The sequence below is a fragment of the Ailuropoda melanoleuca genome, chromosome 7 (genome assembly GCF_002007445.2).
Source record: "Ailuropoda melanoleuca isolate Jingjing chromosome 7, ASM200744v2, whole genome shotgun sequence".
NCBI classification, from domain to species: Eukaryota; Metazoa; Chordata; class Mammalia; order Carnivora; family Ursidae; genus Ailuropoda; species Ailuropoda melanoleuca.
Window position 1 is genome coordinate 40165468 of NC_048224.1, and position 14174 is coordinate 40179641.

The 14174-nt window shown below is 44.5% G+C and overlaps 2 long non-coding RNA genes across 2 annotated transcripts; both read right to left on the reverse strand.

The window, feature by feature from the left end:
- LOC117803008 lies at nucleotides 1-856 on the reverse strand. Its single transcript, XR_004626540.1, has 2 exons — nucleotides 800-856; nucleotides 1-645 (listed from the first exon to the last, which is right to left on the reverse strand). It is a non-coding gene; the product is annotated as an uncharacterized LOC117803008 (long non-coding RNA).
- An 8370-nt stretch (nucleotides 857-9226) lies between these two features.
- Nucleotides 9227-12296, reverse strand: LOC105240559. Its single transcript, XR_002144021.2, has 3 exons — nucleotides 11784-12296; nucleotides 10171-10404; nucleotides 9227-9365 (listed from the first exon to the last, which is right to left on the reverse strand). It is a non-coding gene; the product is annotated as an uncharacterized LOC105240559 (long non-coding RNA).
- Nucleotides 12297-14174: the final 1878 nt, after the last annotated feature.

The following is a 14174-nucleotide window of genomic DNA, read 5'->3' on the forward strand; positions in this document are numbered from 1 at the left end:
TGTGTATGTATTTATTTTATTACTCATATCAAATATCAACAGACTATCCAGACATGAAAAATAATAAAGTTAGTTCTCTTTGATAGTTTGCCAACTTTCAGTCATTTCAGAGCCATAGCTTTATACGTATTTATTAGCTTGATTTATAACTTGTAAATATTTAGACATATGGAGCTTGCATCTGGGCTGTGGCCCCAGGCCCCCCAAATGCTCAGATGCGCCTGACCAGGCACAAGTTTGCATGTGTTACATTTGTCATTAACACAAGGAAATTGAAGTTGAAATATTTGGTAGTTTCTTGATCTTCAGTATAAATGTGGGAACTGTTATCTATTTCATTAGTCAACTGAACAATGGTCACCCAGACAATTCAGAATATGCTGTTCTATTTTATATCTATGTAGTATTCAGAATATTGAAAAAACTTTTAAGATCATCAAGATGAGATGTTGAGAACATACCAGTTACAATTAAACAGTATATATACAATTAACAGCAAGGAGACACATACTTCTGAAGTGTTAAAAAGAATTCTAATAAGTAAAATTGAAGTTTTTTTCTAAAATTGGAAATGCTTCTGTAGTGCACGTCAGATTATATGATACAAATTCCATCTTGCTTGTTAACACATGTCCCAAGACACATCTGAAAAAAATTGAGATAGGACGGAATGGAGTATGTCATAAAGTGGAGGAGGGGGTGGGACATAGCTGTTACGTGGAGGTCTAGGACTGTGTCTGAATTTGTCTTTGTTGTTGTTGTGTAGCATATAAATATAATTTGAAATAGAAAGTGATACCTGGGAATGGGGCGCCTGGGTGGCTCACTCAGTTAAGCGTCTGACTCTTGATCTCAGCTCGGGTCTTGATCTCAGGATGGTAAGTTCAAGCTCTGCATTGGGCTCCACGCTGGGCATGCAGCTTACTTAAAAAGAAAAAAAAGAAAAGTGATACCTGCAGTGTCTGGCTGGCTCAGTCGGTAGAGCATGTGACTTTTGATCTCAGGGTTATAAATTCGAGCCCCACGGTGGGTATGGCGATTACTTAAAATTTTAAAAAAAAGTGAAACCTGTCATAAGAGATTTTTTTTAGGTGCTGTTAATTGGGATATAATGGAGATATCTTAAAGTTATCACTTTAGGAGTGGAGAAAGGTTAAGTAAAAGGTTGACTTACACAGAGAATATTGCTTAGCCTTGGAAAAGAACTAGGAAGTATTGTAAATATGTTTAACTCAGATGGTTCATGCTTTGATTTAAAAATTGTTCCTTATTAGAATTCTTTAATTACAAAAGAAATAAATGCTCGGGGCGCCTGGGTGGCACAGCGGTTAAGCATCTGCCTTCGGCTCAGGGCGTGATCCCGGCGTTATGGGATCGCCCCGTATCAGGCTCCTCTGCTATGAGCCTGCTTCTTCCTCTCCCACTCCCCCTGCTTGTGTTCCCTCTCTCACTGGCTGTCTCTATCTCTGTCGAATAAATAAATAAAATCTTTAAAAAAAAAAAAAAAGAAAGAAAGAAATGCTCTTTGTAATGTGTAAAAGGAAACAATATGCAGTTGTAGAAAAAAAATGTGAATCTGGTCTACTCTTGCCCTGCTGCACCCTAACCCCAAGATAAAAACCTTAACCATCTGGTGCATATCCTGTCATTTTTTTTGTTATTCTCATATAAACCTATACACACCTACATTCATGTATGTATATATCCATATATACTTTCATATATGGTGATGCCACTATAAATGTTATTTCACCACTTGCTTTTTAAAAATTAATGTATCATACTACAGATAAAAGACTGGTATCCAAGATCTACAAAGAACTTCTCAAACTCAATACACGAGAAACAAATAAACAAATCATAAAATGGGCAGAAGATAAGAACAGACACTTTTCCAATGAAGACATACAAATGGCTAACAGACACATGAAAAAATGTTCAAAATCATTAGCCATCAGGGAAATTCAAATCAAAACCACACTGAGATACCACCTTACGCCAGTTAGAATGGCAAAAATAGACAAGGCAAGAAACAACAATTGTTGGAGAGGATGTGGAGAAAGGGGATCCCTCCTACATTGTTGGTGGGAATGCAAGTTGGTACAGCCACTCTGGAAAACAGTGTGGAGGTCCCTTAAAAAGTTAAAAATTGAGCTACCCTATGATCCAGCAATTGCACTACTGGGTGTTTACCCCAAAGATACAGACGTAGTGAAGAGAAGGGTCATATGCACCCCAATGTTCATAGCAGCTCTGTCCACAATAGCTAAATCGCGGAAGGAGCCGAGATGCCCTTCAACAGATGACTGGTCCACATATACAATGGAATATTATTCAGCTATCAAAAAGAACGATTTCTCAACATTTGCTGCAACGTGGACGGCACTGGAGGAGATAATGCTAAGTGAAATAAGTCAAGCAGAGAAAGACAATTATCATATGGTTTCTCTCATCTATGGAACATAAGAACTAGGAAGATCGGTAGGAGAAGAAAGGGATAAAGAAAGGGGGGTAATCAGAAGGGGGAATGAAGCATGAGGGACTATGGACTCTGGGAAACAAACTGAGGGCTTCAGAGGGGAGGGGGGTGGGGGAATGGGATAGACTGGTGATGGGTAGTAAGGAGGGCACATATTGCATGGTGCACTGGATGTTATACGCAACTAATGAATCATCGAACTTTACATCGGAAACCGGGGATGTACTGTATGGTGACTAACATAATAAAAATATTTTAAAAAAATAAAAATTAATGTATCATAGACCTTTTTAAAAAAGATTTTATTTATTTGAGAGAGAGAGCATGAGAGAGAGCTTTTGTGGGAGAGAGAGAGCGCGCGTGCGAGCGCGCGAGCACACAAGCAGGGAAGAAGAGTAGAGAGAGAAGCAGACTCCCTGTTTAGAAGGGAGCTGGATGTGGGACTCGATCCCAACCCCTGGGATCATGACCTGAGTTGAATGAAGGCAGACGCTTAACCATCTGAGCCACCCAGGCGTCCCTATCATGGACCCTCTGATACATAAAACTCTAATTTTTTATTGCTGTATAATCTAGTGTGGATGTACTATAATTCAATCAACCTTTTCCCTAGTGATGTCTATGTAAGTTGCTTCCACTCTCTTTGCCTCTGCAAACAGCGCTGCAGTAAAGTCTTTGCACATATATCCTTAGGGACTGGTGCTTTTGTTTTGGTAGCATCACAAGTTTGTGCCGACACTGAGGGCACCCAGTTGGCCCCCTGTACCCTTACTAGTAGTGGATGTGGAGGCAGATTTCATGTGAAGCGTGTTTCAGGGCTCTTTGCTTGAACATGTGGCTGACACTGCTACCAACACACCCCACCCCCGCCCCCAGGCCTTGAGAGAAGTCTTAGCAATGCGCTCACTGGGGTGTGTATTTTTGTAATATTTGGAAAAGTAGGTTCCTTTATCCACAACCATGTAAAACAACTGTGCCTTTTCACTCCAAATTTTCCTCCCTTCACACTTCACCTTGGGTTGTATGGCCTTGGAGTGGCTTGTAGAAAATTCTTCCCATCATCCAGGTGATAGAATTCTAAGCAAGGGGGCGCCTGGGTGGCACAGTGGTTAGGCGTCTGCCTTTGGCTCAGGGCGTGATCCCGGAGTTGTGGGATCGAGCCCCACATCAGGCTCCTCCACTATGAGCCTGCTTCTTCCTCTCCCACTCCCCCTGCTTGTGTTCCCTCTCTCACTGGCTGTCTCTATCTCTGTCGAATAAATAAATAAAATCTTAAAAAAAAAATAATTCTAAGCAAGTGTCTCTCTTCTATCCGGGAGATCCTTTGGTCAAGCGGTACATGCAATTATAACCTCACTTGGAACTTACCTGAAACACAGTTAAGAACTCCTGTGTCTGTAGGTTAGGACTTTGTAGCGGCACTGCCAACAGCAGGTATGTTTGGTGGGGGGGGGGGGGGCCACGTATTTTATGGCTGCCAACATATCACACTGGATCTTAGCACATTACCAGCAATGGATTTGGGGCTGAAAGAAACTTTTCTAAACCATCCGTAATAAAAACGCAAATTTCAAACACCCATGCTAGTGGAAAGACTTCAATATCTTTCTATCCTTTCTACAGAAAACAACATTATAAAATAGTTCTTATGAAGAAGTTCTTAAGGAATATGCCAGCCAAAGACTATGAAAAATAGTATTGTAGGGGCGCCTGGATGGCTTAGTCGGGTAGTGTCGTTGATTCTTGATTTTGGCTCAGGTCATGATCTTGGGGTCTTGGGATCGAGCCCCAAGTCAGAATCTCCGCTCAGCAGGGAGTCTACCTGAGGTTCTTTCTCTCTGCCTCTCCCCCTCACTCACACATGTGCTCCCTCTCTCTCTCAAATAAATCGATCTAAAAAAAAAAGAAGAAGAATAGTACTATAGAGATGTGTCAGGCAGTTATTAAGCAACTTAAATTTTTTTGTGATATGTGCAATCAAATTCATAAAATTTCTCATTGTGGTGATTTCTCATCCTAAATAAATATTACCTTTGTACTGAGTATTGTAGTGAAAATTTAAATTCTTTTGCTCGTAAAGGGCCCTTGTTTAAATTTCAGGCCTTATAAAGCATAAATCCTCACCTAACTATAATTTATTGGTCTTTTGATGTTTGCCAATAAGATAAGTGAAAATTGTATCTTTTTGCTTTCATTGACATTTCGTAGATCTCTAGTGAAATTGAACATTTTTTTACATATATATTGGCTATGTGTATTTCTTCTTCTTTGAATTGACAATCTACATTCTTTTGTCTATTAAAAAAATTTTTTTAAAGTATGCTTTAGGGGCGTCTGAGTGGTTTGGTCAGTTGAGCATCTGACTCTTGATTTCAGCTCAGGTCATGATCTCAGGGTCCTGAGATTGAGCCCCACCTCCAGCTCTGGCTCTGTGCTGGGCACGGCGCCTGCTTAAGATGATCTCTCTCCCTCTCCTTCCTCCTCTCCCTTCCCCTTCTCCCCGCCCCCCAAAAAGTAAACTCTATGCCCAATGTAAGGCTTGAACTCACGACCCCCGAGATCAGGAGTCACATACTCCACTGACTGAGCCAGCCAGGCACCCCTCTTTTGTCCATTTTTATTGTTTCTTATTAATTTGTAGGGGCTGTGTTTAAGGATATTAATACTAGCGGGTCGTATGTGTTACAGATAATTTTCTCTAGATTATCCTTTGTCTTTTGTTGGTAACAGCTTTATTGGAATCGAATTCATATACCATACAATTCACCCATTGATTGATTGATTAATACTCTCTTTTTACTGAGAGTATTAATTACTCTCAGCTTTACTGAGGTATAATTGACAAAAATTGTAGATATTTAAGGGGGTGCCTGGGTGGCTCAGTCGGTTGAGTGCCTGACTCTTGGTTTCGGCTTGGGTCGTGGTCTCACGGTCGTGGGATTGAGCCCCACACGGGGCTTTGCACTCAGCAGGGAGTCAGTTTAGGATTTTCTCCCTCTGCCCCTCCCCCGACTCTCATTCACATGTTCTCTCTAAAATAAATAAATCTTAAAAATGGTATATATTAAGGTGCACAATGTGATATTTTGATATCTGCATACATTGTGAAATGATTATCACCATCAAGCTAATTAATATATCCATCAATTCACTCATTTAAAGTATACAATTCAGTGGTTCTTTCTATGTCCACAGGGTTGTACAACCATCTCCAAAATCAATTTTAAAACATTTAATCACCCCCCCAAAGAAATCACATACACTTTATCTATCACTCTCCATCACAATTTATCTTTTGACATATGGCATTTTCAGTATCAAATTTTCTTAATTTTCCTATAGTCAAATATTTCTCTTTTCTTTTACAACTTCTAGGTTTCCGGTTTCCCATGCGGCTTAAGGTCTCTACTCTCTCCAAGGTTCTTTAAACATTCTGCTAATATTTTATTTTTACATTTATGTCTTTACTTCATCTGGAATGTATTCTCCATCTTCTCCTCGTCTCTAATTGAGTAGAACCCCACTTGTTGACTAGATTTTGGGAAAGGATTAGTGTATCAATGAGAGAGAAGTTTCTCTTTCAACAGGCTTGGGGGCGGGGAGATAAACCCTTGAGGGCCAGGAACAAAGAGCAAGAGCAAGGACAAAGAACACTCCCAAAAGGCAGAGTCCCGATCATCCCACATCCCACGTGTGGTTGCTTAGGGAAGAGCATGTGTGCTCATGTGAAGCTTTGAGACCTGCCTTGACACATAAACTTTCTCTTTCAAATAAAAAGTTGAAAATGGGGTCCTAACTGCAAAGGTCAGAAAGGAGCCAAACTGCACTTAGCACTGTGTTTCCAGAGACTACGGTATGGGGAGGGGTGGGGGGTGGGGAGAAGGAGTAACCACAGTGGAGAAACCCGACAAACACTCTTGCACCAGGTCATCAAGGTTAACATCACGATGACAAATCATGTTGATAATATGTACCTTTGATATGATATGATGAGGACAGCACTTTACTTTTGTGGTCTTCCTCCCCCAAACCCATAATCCCCGTCTAACCATGAGAAAAACAGACAAACCCAAATTGAGGGGCATTCTATAAAATGCCTGGTTGATATTTTTCAAAACCAGCAAGGCATCACAAACAAGGAAGGTCTGAGAAACTGCCACAGACCAGAGGAGGCTAAGGGACATGTCTACAAAATGTAATGAGGTATCCTGGTTAAGATTCTGTAACAGAAAAGAACACTAGGGAAAAACGAATACAATCCAGTAAAGTATACCATTTACTTCGTTAATAGTAATGTGCCAGTGTTGCCTCCTTATGACAAATGTTCCATAATGATATAAAGTGTTAACAATAGAAGACGCTGGGTGAGGAGTACGGGAAAACGCTCCTACTGTCTTTGCCTTTGTTCTGTAAATCTAAAATTATTCTAAATTTTTTTAATGAAAAGGGAGGGGGAAATATTTTTGCTAGCCACATCCTTCCTGAGGGAGTATATCTAGGCCAAGAAAGCATCCTGCTTTCCCAAAGAGTTGGTGTCTCTACAACCTAGTGCTTAATTTGAACAAATTTTGTGGGTGGCTCAGAAATGAATTTTGAAGCGTCACTTCCTTTGTCCAAACTCTCCAGCCAGCTTAGGGAAGCTTCCAGAATAGCTGATTCTAGCTGCCTTGGCCACTCCACGTCTCCCATCCCAGCAAGTTCAATGGGTTACAATGATATCCCTTATCCGCTCCTGCCCCAAGAGGCTGCTCAAGACCCCCAGAAGGCTTATTGTCTCAACCTGTTGTTCCTGGTTCTTGAATCCTGGTTCTTTTCTTCACCACCCCCCCTTGCTTTAGTGACCAATTCAGACCCCTTACCCTAGTTTTTCTATCTTGGCTTCTCACTTTACTCAATTCTGCACAATTTCATGACTTCTCTCGACTACCTGAAGCTACAGGTGAAAGATACTCCTTTGACCCTCTTTCCCTGCCCGACTAGCCTAAGGCCCCCTGGGTCTCAGCTGGGAGTGGACCTGTGTAGTTTCTTTTACCCGTGGGGTAAAATACCATCAGCAGCGATATTATCATTATAAAAGGCATCCTCTCTACTCCAGGAAAATTACAGGAGCTGTCCAGATGACAATAGCTTAAAAATACTATTCTATTAGTAGTTACGCTAATATATCAAATTATAATTGTGTAGATTTTTATTTATTTATTTTTTAATGAAGGGAATGGCAGCATGATTTAGTTTCTGGTATCCCCTTAAAGTTTCCTGATCCCCAGACAGCACTGGCCATGTACCCATGTATTAACCCTCTAGGGGGTTCTGGGTAGTACTGTTACTGATGGAGACTGAATTTAGCGGAGCAGACCTTTACCCTCAGACTGTACAGAAATCTCGTGTCCAAAGTGAAGCTATAACTCTGCTCTCATTTCACTGTTATATTACTTTACTTGTATCGTCAATAACTTCCTGAGATGCCACTCTGAGAGACTGAATGTGTGGTTTTCCTAGGAAGAACTTAAGTCTGCTTTGACTTGATGATAAGAAGTAGCTGAATGAGTGGATTGGGACGACTGATGACCTCCCAAGGATACGGACTTGGAGGCGCCAAGATACACCACACACACTGGAAATTGGAAGCCGAATGAACCTTCATCCTAGTGTAGGACAGTGTGGTTTAAGAAATCTTTCAAGGGACTGGGTTTGATTTTGGAAAAAGTGAGCGTGTCAACAAGATAAAGCTTCTAGAAGTTTCCATGTATTGGCCTCAACTCAAAGGCTGCTTTTCCAGCAAGCAGAGAGAGTCAGACTAATGTATGTGTGGTGAGCACCGCTTCCTGGATCTGCCATTTTCTTCGTGGGTGGGTGGTGATGGTGATGGTGATGGCAGGGGCCGCCTGCCACATCACCAGAGGCCCCGAGTGGGAAAACCAAGCCTCCTGCTCTGCCAGTAAGAGAACCTGACGTATCAGCATCATCAATTACCTTATCTAGATGGCGGTGTGGGGGAGGCCCCGCCTTTAGCAAGTCACCTCACCCGGACCAATAGTGTGGGTGCTGAGTGTAATTTCCTGGCTGTGCCCCCAGCACCATCTTGCTACACTGCCCCCAGGTCCTACAGAAAGACGAGGCCTCTTGCCCACAGACTCCTTGCCTCTGTATAATGAAGACGAGACTGTGGGCCTGCACGTTCCTTTGTCACCTAGGTTACAAAGCACAGGAGGGCCTGGGAGAAGCAGGCCAGGCTAGACCTATCACAATGGTCAAGCCTGGGCCAAGGATCTGGAAAGAGCTGGTGGAATTCCGAGGCTTTGGAAAGGCTCAGGACCCCCGCCTTAGGAAGCCAGAAACTCTCCTGTTTTACAGCTTTTCCTGCTTGAGAGAGCAGTGTTTCTCCACCTTTTTTCCTTACCACTGCCCTTGAGGGGGAAAAGTGAAGTTTCAATTTGCCCAAACAAGAAAAATTAAATATTAAAGAAGAAAATTTTGTTCGTTAGCTTTGGAAAGTCATAATCCATTGTAATCTCTAAGGCTTTTTTTTGCCTGACTGCGACCCCTAGAACCAATTTTCACCCCTTTTGGGGACAGTATTGCCCCCTTTGAGAATGCAGGCCAGAGAGGGGTGGTATTGCCGTGGACGTTGCTGCCCACAAAGAGGGGGCTGTCTTCTGAGATCCTCTCCTGCCTGCTGGTATTCTTCCTCTTGTGAATCCCTCCAGATGAGTTCAGCGGCATGCCACAGGATGCCAGTTCAACTGCCTGGGACCGTAGGGAGGTTTACTTGTTACTGAAATCTGGACTCCAGGGCCGCGGCTCCAGGATGCCCGAGGAGTGGGGATGTCTCCGCTCACGGCCACAAGATGGCTGTAGCAGCTCCAGGCATGCGGCCCTCACAAGCCTGCGTTCAGAGGGAGGGAGGAAGAGAAACCGGGCAACCATCAGGGAAGGGGCCAGTGACTGGTAGGTACACAGTAGCTGCTGACACCGCTCTTTCTCTTTTTGCTTCCTTCTGTCCTCACTCCTTTACCTTGTGCCTTTACTTAAAGGAGTATTGCCCAAGCCCACATGTGAAGCACTGTGCATCCGAATGGAAGGAAGCACTTAACCGTAGGACTAGCTGATTGCCCTTGAACAGGTTCCTTAACATCTCTGGGCCTCAACTTCCTCGTTTATGAAGTGAGGAGCATAGACTAGTTGCCTTTTTTTACATAAACTTTGAATGAAGCCTAACATAAAGGCTCACAGATCATGAAGCATTGTGTGAACCAGCCCCCAGATCAAGAAACCATATTATCAGTACTCCAGAACCCCCACGAAGCTCGCACTATTCTGACTTCTGTGACTGCACTTGAGTTGTGCCTGTTTTGAACTTCAGACAATTGAGTCATGCTTTTTTTTTAAGTAAGCTCCATGCCCAGCGTGGAGCCCAGTGCAGGGCTTGAACTCATGAGCCTGAGATCAAGACCTGAGCTGAGATCAAGAGTTGGACGCTGAACTGGCGGAGCCACCCAGGAGCCCCAAGTAGACACTCTTTTGTATCTGGCTTCATTCAACATTGTGCTCGTGAGGGGCGCCTGACCGCTTGGTCAGTAGAGCATGTGACTCTTGATCCCGGGGTCGTGAGTTCGAGGCCCCCCACCCCCACCCCAGCCCTAGGCATAGGCACCACTTTTTTAAAAACGGTGTTTGTGAGGTTCACTCACCATGCTGTTCCTCCGCGGTCGCCGCTCACATTCCCTTGAGTGACTATTAACCACTGTTGACGGTTATGTAAATTGTTTTTAGTTTGGGCTATTACAAATAACGCTGCTGTGGAGATTCTCAAATCCATCTTTCGATGAATATACACACGCATTTCTGTTGTGTTCTGGGAGTGGAACTACTGGGTCATAGGATGTCTGGGTGTTTACCTTCTAGATGCCTTTTAAGGCGCATGCCTGGTGAAGAAACCAAAAATTATCCCGCGGCGCACAGCCAGTAAATACGTTTTCCTTCCTTTCACGGCCGATGAGACTCCATGCCAGGGTCTCCAGGACTTGTCAGCAGTGTATCTTCTCCAGCTCCCCCTCTCTAATGGGTAGCCCCCACAAGCGTACGTACACCCCCACGCCCCCCAGAGCCTGCTTGTGAAGACGGCCCGGGAGCAGGTGCCCCTTGTGAAGGTGGTGAATGACACTGCTACGGCCGGATGAAGCCCAGTTACTAGGAGCTGGCACGGCCATCTGAAGAACTTTGGGCTCTGAAAAATACCCACTCCACGGTGAGGCATTTCAGGGGCAGAGCTATGAAATGAATCTGTCAACAGATTAGTTCGTCTGTGCTCTTCTCCCGAATTTGAAGCACCTGCTAGATGCTTCATAAAAAGAACCGTCAAAGTTTAGGGCAGAAGGTCCCTGTAATAGAATTTTGTAAGAGAAATTTGTCTTTTAAGAAACTTTTCAGCAAACAGGAAATTTCTCCAAAGCAAGCACTTAAAAAATGCTGTTTACCCAAGGTGGTTGGGCATGTCATCTTAAGGTTTAGAGAAATGGGCGGAGCTCAGAGGGTGCTTCTCGGAGTATAGTTTATAGATCAGCACCAGCATCACCTGGGGGGTTGTTGGAAAATGTCGATTCCAGGCCCAGCCCAGAATCAGAATCTCTTGGGTGGAGTCTAAAAATTGTGCAATTGGACTAATTCACAGGTGGCTCTGAGGCACCAGCTCCACGGTCTGTGTTGCATTATCCACTGCCAGAGGGTCTATGCTTTTGGGGCCAAGAGTTTCGGTATGGAACGATAACATGATCCTCTCATTTACCCACAAACCTCTCTGCTCATTCTGGGGCAAGGTCCAATTTCTTGTTTGCAAAACTCTTCAGATCCTGGCCTCAAGTGGACCTGCCGGCTCTTTTTCCTGGGACATCACTGGCTGAATCAAATTGTCCACACAATTTTGCCCATGTTGGCGATAGTGTCTTCTCAGTGGCCCCTCTCGTTTGAGACAGCCTTCTGTGGCTTTCTACATGTCACTCTGAATGCTCTTTGAAAACCTCCTTTGTCCTCATCAGCCGTCCACTTCAGAAGTGGTACTGTTATTTTGAGGCAGGCTTTGGGATGCCATATAAAATAAAGCTACGATTGTATTAACAACCAGGAGAGGATAAGCAGCTAACACAAACATGAATAAGGCCTAAGCACATGCTGTACCAGGGGAGAGAAAGAGAGAAGGCTTTGTTGTGAGTCTGCCTTGTTTCTGAGGTCTGAAGTCTGGGTGCTCGTGGAAAGCCCCGATAGACTTGCTAGTGAGGTTTACAGGATTCCAGCTTGGCAAACTTACCAAGTTCCGGGGTCCGAGGTCCTGTCTCCCGAAAGGTGCCAGCCTAGGTACCTAAGATTCCCTGTGGATGGTGGAAGGCGTCATCCCATCCTGTGTTCTTGGGTTCTGGTGGCATCTCCCCCATATCCCCAGGCACATAACATCCAGTGCATTCTTCCTCACAACTCGGCCCTGGAGATCCAAGCTTCCCTCCATAAATTCCAACAAACACTACAGCCTTCCGTTCAGATATAAAAACTTCCCATTTCTTCCTTCCCACCACGTTGCTCTGAAAACTTTCAGTAGAAGCATAGTTACATAGTCTAGGACACTTACTGTTATTTCAGGGACAATTTCCCACCACAAGGAACACTGAAATGCAACAGGAAGTGGTGAGTATGAATAGGCAGTCCTGGGCTAAATTTGAATGGTGGAAACATTATACCAAACTGTTTTCCATAGAAGTTCACTTTCTTTAGTTTTGATGACTACCCACCAGATCATTGTGGCCAGTTTCTATTGACCTACCAGGAAACTGGAAAATAAATGAATAAAGTCTTTCATATGGCCTTTTAGGAACTCTGGTTTTCTGGGGGGGGGGGTTATGGGTGGTGGTGATGGTGGTGTGTTTGTTTTTGGTAGGAGCACAGGAAAATGGTACTCTGACCCAAACTAAGAAAACAGAGGAGTTTGGAGTGCAGCATGTTCAGTTAGGAAAACTCTAGGATTACCGTTTTGTAACAATAGTAGAGAAAAGCTGATGGAGAGGAAGGGAATATCACCAGCATTTTGCTAGGAATGTTACATACCGAATATGCAATTCCACAACCGCCACCAAGGCAACTATTATCACCTGCTCCCTCCTTTCTAGGTTAGGACACAGGTTCGTGAAGGTTAGGTAACCTGCTCATGATCACCCATTTGTAGTGACTAAGCAGGAATCCAAATGGGGCTCTCTTTTCACTCTTCCCTGGTGACCTGAGAAGAAAGCTGAGTCTTCATATAGTAAGATCTCTATTATGTTAAGGTGGTCTGCTTGTTAAATAAGTAACACTATTCAATAAGAGACACCTATGTTATCCATCTATAGAACACTCGTTTCCAGTTACAGCCATGCTATTTATTTTGATGCTAATAAAAACAGTTAATAGGGTCTGTAGTAGTTGTAAGCAGCCCTTGAATATAAAAGTATTAATTTTACCCACCTCTAAGAGGACCAGACATTGGCATTCTTGTGAGGTAGACAGACGCAGCATTTAAAACTGTTCCCGGTGCCCTCTGAATCCTATTCTCCCCCCACCAAGGCAGACCCATGTGGGAGAGAGAAAAGATAACTTGAGGGCTAAGGCCCAGTGCATGACACCAGGGGAAATAAGGGAAGGTCTTTGAAGCTCAGTGAGTCTCTGAGTGATATTTGGGTCAGGTTCAACTCTCTCCATTCTCTTCCTGCTTAAGTATTACTTGTTTTGCGATAAAGGTGTGGCGGAGAACATGGTGAACCAGCTTCAAAATTTGTCAGGTGAAATTGGACCAACCTAAAGAGGTTGGAAATCGACAAGTACACCCACCCAGTGAGCCACCCTACCCTTTACTTTGCTAGAAGTCATCTGTTGTTGTGCGGACTGATGCCCTCCACTGACTCGGTCCTAAGAAAAGAAGATGCAGAGACAGGTAAGGTGGGAAAAGGAGGTGAACTTCCACCCCAGAGCTTAAGGAACGCCCTATTTCCACTCTGCTAACAAATAAAAATGATAATTCAGCTCAGCCAAAGGCCTGGAAAGGAAGCACAAACGCATGAAAAATACGGTTCTCCCAAAAGGCAGTTGGGTCAAGGTGTGAGTTTGAATCACACATCATTTCCAGCACTCCCTTTCTTTTTCTGCTGCTCACTGAGGTTTTAGCCTTACACAAAGTGGGCTTCACAACAGAAGCAAGATGGCCTGGGGATCTCGGCTGCGCATGGGAACAAACCTCCCACAGCCTCCTTGAATTCCCTTCTAGGTTCCCCACCCCATGTACTCCAGCTCCTCTGCGCCTCGGAGCCTTTTATGCCATTCTTATAATGCGTGGCGCGTTATCTTCGAGGCCAGAAGATCGCGACTCACGTGCGGGCCCCAAAGCCCCCAGCCCCCCGCGTGGCTGCCGCGGACGCCTCAGCCAACACGGCTGGAATGGAACAGGATGCTCCAACGTCTTTTTCCACCGCTGAGTTCCGTTAAACGTTTGTCTGCGGACGGCGCGCGGTCCCCACAGGGCGGCCTCTCGGAGGCAAGGTTGGGCACGCGGAGGACAGCGGCCGAAGGCTCAGGGCGCACTTCCTGCGGGGCGGCGGGAGGCGGGCGGGGCTTCGGGCGCGCCTCCTCGTCCCCCTCCCCTCCCTCCCCTATCCCTCCCCGCCTCCTCCTCCTCCTC